General features: G+C 31.7%; 1 long non-coding RNA gene across 1 annotated transcript; it reads left to right on the top strand.

Annotated features, from left to right (window-relative positions):
• The first annotated feature begins 356 nt into the window (after positions 1 to 356).
• On the top strand, positions 357 to 3,408 carry LOC145582262 (uncharacterized). The gene is made up of 3 exons (XR_014099846.1): positions 357 to 581; positions 1,593 to 2,009; positions 3,095 to 3,408. It is a non-coding gene; the product is annotated as an uncharacterized LOC145582262 (long non-coding RNA).
• The last annotated feature ends 2,543 nt before the right edge of the window (positions 3,409 to 5,951 follow it).

The following is a 5,951-nucleotide window of genomic DNA, read 5'->3' as shown; positions in this document are numbered from 1 at the left end:
ACCTAGCATTTTATATTATCAAGGAAAGTGCAAATCATGTTTTTGCACTAGTGGAAAAATTGTCATTCGTAACGGGCAAAGCTATGCCCATTACAATAAACATATTCGTAACGGTCAAAATAAAAATACGTTACAAATGTATATTATTCGTAACGGGCACTATATTGTCCGTTACGGAAACTATGTTATTTGTAACGGGCAACATAGTGCCCGTTACGAATACTATTTATTTGTAACGGACAAGATAGTGCACGTTACAAATAATCGAATTTGGTCCAGACCGTCCAGTTATGAGGAAAGCCCATTCTTATAATTAGGGTTTCATCTCTCCTCTAGTCCTTAGCCATCATACCCAATTACCCATCCCTCTTTCCTCTCTCCTCTCGCATTCACTCAATCTCTCTCTTCTCCTCAAGTCCTCACTCAATCTCCTCCATTTTTATATTTATATGAACAACGGAACAAGCACAGGTTTCCAAACATCAAAATCTGGCGATCATCCGTCGGATCTCTGCAAAGCAGTGGATTTTGGGGCATTTTCAAATTTTTCCAGAAATTCAACTTAATTTCTCACTCACTAGGTAATTAATCCTTGTTTCATTGACTTTAATTGCTTAATTCTTTCGATTATTTTCTCTTTTTTGGGTAAATTTTTTAATTGAGAAAATTTGCAAAGCTGAATTGGTTTATGGTGTAATTTGGAAGAGAAACGGATGAAATTCTGAGAAATTGATAGTTGAATGTTGCTATTTCAGGATAGGTTATCGTTAATCCTTTCTAATTTTGAATTAAATGGGTGAAATAGAGAGAGGGAAACGTATTATTTGGTTTTTTTAGGGCTATTGTTATTTATTAATTTGATTGTTTGTACTTGAATGTTTGAAAAATACTTTGAATTTAGAAGCTATATAAAATGAATTATCTAAGAATAATTGTTGCATAAAATAAAAATATAGTTAATGGTCCACTGATGATGGAATTTGAAACAGTGGGTGAAGGTTTAGACTAGCATGTAGATTCGAATGTTTAATATTTTGTTTTTTTGGTAATTTTTGTTCTTACCCCTTTTATTGGTTTTCTAAGTTGTTTGTGATTCTTTTTGTTGGAGTTTGATTGTATTGTTGGGGAATTGAACTGGGTATTTGTTTAATTTTTCTAGGGTTCGTTTGATTTTTTTGTTGGGGGGTTGAATTGGGTTAATTGCTGTTAATTCATATGCTTTTGGTTGTATTATTAAAGGAATTAAATGGAATTGGCATAATTTCTTATGTTTCGTTGGAAGCTTGGAATGTTAGACTAATTGTTGGATAATAATTCGTGGGTTGATTAGCATTTTTAGTAATTTTGTTGTAGATGAATTAGGTAGGAATTGTATGACAATTGATGTATTTTATGTTTCTAAATTGGAAATGTGTTTATTTTGATGAACAATGAACTTTGATTGAAATGAAACTGACATTTTTTTTCCTTGATGTTATTGTAGAGTAGTTTTATTTCTTGTTTTTATTAATGGGTTAGGTAGTTAATAGTCTTAATAATATGTAGTTTTTTCCACCTTGTATTGATCCTCTGTACTTAGTATATGATTGCAGGTGGATGTAGCTTACCACAAAGCTTGAAGCCCTCGTATCACATCAATCTCAACTCTCAACAGCCTAGTCCACAAGCAGGTAGCGGCAACCTCCTTTCTTCCACAGCCTAGTTGTGGCGACCCTTTTATCGTGCATCAATTCAGTTTAGTCCGCAACCACCTCGTGGAGAGCAGTAGACAGCCGCAGCCAGCCTGTGGTTAAGTACCTGATGATAATTTTTTTGAGATAAAGAGAGGGAACCTACAGAGCAGCTTAATTCCCTCCAGATAATTGATCTTTGATTTTCTGGGTTCGAATTTACAACGATATTGGCTGATATTTGCAGCAATTCTTGATTCAAATCGTTGCTCCTCATTCATCTCTTATCCTATTCAACTTATTGCTGGTTTGCGTGTTTGATTTTGATGCCAATTGGAGGTAATAATTACTGCAAGTACATTTAACTTTATTCTCAAACTTTTTCTCTTGAATTTGCCGGCAATTTGGGGAAAAATTTTTGGGAAATTGTGACTGAATTTGCTATGAACATCACTCATCATTGACTTGTTCTCGATTGAAAATTATGATGGAATTGACGAAATTTGCGAGACTATTTAGAGTTCATTAATTTAACTCTGATCTGACTTTCTTAGTTGCAATCTAATATCAAAAATTGTGTGGTAGTGGTATTAGTTTATTGCTACATTGACACGGTTATGAGACTTGAGAGGATTGCATATAATGATATAATTGGGTGGATATTTGGGTTTATTTGAAATATCATTGTGTCGCTACTGTTCCATTGCTTCTTGAAGGACCCTATGAGGACTTGTGATACTTAATTATGGAATATCATTGTGCCCATTTCCTTGAATTATTCTTTGTTGTCTTAATGATTCAATGAGAGTCACTTAGTTGATTGTTAATTTGCAAAATGAATTGAATAATTATTTAACTTTATTCATACTTGAGATTCTACAAAATGTGCTCATATATTTAAGGTATTAATCTTTTCCTTTTGCATAAAATACATTCTATTTCTGAATTTTGATCTTATATATGTTCCATGTGAAACTGTAACTTTTGTGATCATAATTCATAATTGTTCATTTTAAGTTTAAGGATGAATTGGTGTAATTAGGCATGATAATGTTACTACTTTTTGATGTTTTATTTATAATAATAAATATTGAGGCTTTATTTAGGTGGAAAAAGTTTAAGTTGAGTTGGGTTTGTTGAAATTTATTAATGGCCTTTTCTATAGCTCTACTATTCCCTTTTGTTTATACTGATAATTGAGTCACAGGACAGAAAGAAAGTAAGGATATGCAAATTACTGCCTCCATTTGACCATTTCTATAGCTCTACTATTCCCTTTTGTTTTTGTTATCACTGAGAGAAAATTAATCAATTGTTAATGTAGTTATATTACTGAAAGAGTGAGGAGATTTAGTATGTGTGCATGCTAATTGTCGTTGTTGGTCATCACTGAGAAAACTTATCAATTGTTTTCCTCTTTCTAGGGTCTGGCTGTGCTCATTTTCCAGGTTGTCTTGGTACCAACAATTATTGGAGGTAACTTGAAGATGGTGTTTGGAGGCAGCCTCGGAATTGAGATCAAAGTTGCAGCTACCCGGAAAAACGGTGGAAGATGTAAATTATTCAACACACTAATTTAGAGGAAAATGATTTAAATCTAATGGTAGTCTTAAGTAAACTTGTTTTATTATTATTACAATTGAGATTTGCTTTTGCTTTGTTTTAGTTTTAGTTATTAGGAAATAATTAAAGCAGCTTTTGCTGATTGTATATTATTCGGTAATTATTAAGTGTACTATACTTGTATTTTACATATATATATATATATATATATATATATATATATATATATATATATATATATATATATATATATATATATATATATATATATATATATATATATATATATATATATATACACTAGTGGAAAAATATCTATTCGTAACGGGCAAAAATAGACTATCCGTAACGGGCAATGACCGTTACGTATGCGGCCGTTACGGATAGCAATGTTATTCGTAATGGGCAGCGCTCGTTACGAATAACTACTTATTCGTAACGGGCACTTATAATGTCCATTACGAATAAGTAGTTATTCGTAACGGGCACTTATAATGTCTGTTACGAATAACTACTTATTCGTAACGAGCACTTATAATGTCCGTTACGAATAATCTCCTCATAAGACAAAAAATTAGGGGAATTTGTAACTAGCATTCCAGATACTAGTTACAAATACCCCTATTCTTCTTTCCATTTACCACCCAAATTATTATAATAATTCCAAATATTTCATGTCACAAAAATATTATCGAACACAATATATACACCAAATCCAATTTTGTATGCTAATTATATACTCTCCTATTGAGAAGTCCAAAACACTATTGATTACAAAATTTAGTAAACAATGGAGCACAAACAATAGCAGGCCAGTAGTAACAGCAGAAATCAAGAGCATATCAATCTTTTCACTACTGCCTCTTGCATAATCCGGAAAAATGTAAATTTTTCTATAACTATTTAGCCTTATGTGCAAGTGACAGAAGAAAATCTCAGCCGCATTAGTAAAGATGAACAATACTTCTCAAATATTATTCTCTATATTCCCATTTTCTGCTTCACGTTTAGACTCTCTGCTGCAATCATCAGAAGCATTTGGAAGAACAGCTACTAATTGAGACACGAACAGTCACTAAGTTGTAATCAAGCTTGAATTTCGCCTTATATTGCTTCACCTCTGTAACCATATCATTGTCACCAGCAAGGATTTCAAACTTTGGAACTCGAAACTCATTTGTAATTGTGCCAACTTTTGGCGCTGCAGTTATCAATGGTATCTGGGTGTAAGAGTTCTTATGCAAAAGACTAGAATTAAAATGAACCAATTGAGTACATAGCTATAAATAATTGAACATAGCTAGATATACAGGCATTTAATGATGGTATATGGGTGTTAGAGTTCTTATATCTATGCAAAAGACTAAAAGTCTAAAATTCATATTTTACTCTATTGTAAACTCAAACATAATCGATTAAAATCATTGCAGGAATTTACCCCATAAAAAAAAAAAAAAAAATCATTGCAGGTATTTAATGATGATATTTAGGCATTTGGATCAAGTTTTAAAAGTTGTTAATTTGTACTTTAGAGAAAGAAGACTAAATGGCAATTACATTGGATATGAGGAAGGTGGTCATTTACTCATGACTAGGATAGTTCTCGACAATCATATTTATAACTTAGAACTAACAACAGGCATGATGATTGATGACGGTTGGCATTTGCCTACAAATTAAATTAATAAAATGAATCTAATGAAGATAAATTTACATATACAGAAATTTATAATGACAAAAATCAGAGATCATGCATAGCCTTAAAATCAGTAAGAAAGTCCCACATATGTGTCCCTACTCCCTAGACTTCCTACTTGTTATCGACTCACACTAGCTAATACAAATGACTCATTTGCCATATCTAATTCAATCAAGTTTGTCACAAATTTATCAGTTTATTAGAGTATGACATGAGAAATTAGAAGCGAAGGCAAAAGACATTATAGTAATTACACCAGGGCCGTTCAATGGTTACCCTACTACTAATGATCATGCACATTGACAGCAAGTAGAGAGACAAATCCAATAAGCAAGGAATGTAAGACTCGAGTATTATAACAACGGCAGAAATAAGCACATGTTCAGTTCTTATCAAAGTAACAATAGTGAAGAAATCATATATATATACATGCTTCATAAGCAAAAACAGCTTGATAGATATAAGTTCAACTAATACCAAGATTTTAATTCATTTAAGCTTAAAAAGACAATAGGAACGACGAAAGGAGGGGGTACCAGCAACTTTACCTCGAAAATACTAGAGATCAAACAAATGCATATACTTTGAAATCAACTTTATAAGATAATGTGGAACCTTAGAGAATCAAACAAATGCATATACTTCGAAAGGAGGGGATACCAGCAGCTCTGAGAAATCTGTTCTGGGATAGTTGCCCAAATGAGATTACTGCTAAGGTTAAGGCTTACCAAAGAATCAAACACACACACAGAATTATACACAGCCAGAAATGAATTAATCTTTGACACATTCCACCCAAAAAAAAAAAAAAAAAAAAACACACACACACACACATATGGAATAATAGGAACTACAAAGTAGTAATTAAAGACGAAAATACTTGAAAAACAATAATGAAAATGTGCATCAGCAATATCTATTAGTAGTAGTGTTGGTTTATAATATATATATATATATATATATATATATATATATATATATATATATATATATATATATATATATATATATATATATAT

The sequence above is a fragment of the Chenopodium album genome, chromosome 15, assembly GCF_948465745.1.
Source record: "Chenopodium album chromosome 15, dcCheAlbu1.1, whole genome shotgun sequence".
Classification (NCBI taxonomy): domain Eukaryota; kingdom Viridiplantae; phylum Streptophyta; class Magnoliopsida; order Caryophyllales; family Amaranthaceae; genus Chenopodium; species Chenopodium album.
Note: the sequence above shows the minus strand (reverse complement) of the source record. Positions and strands in the feature narration are given on the sequence as shown.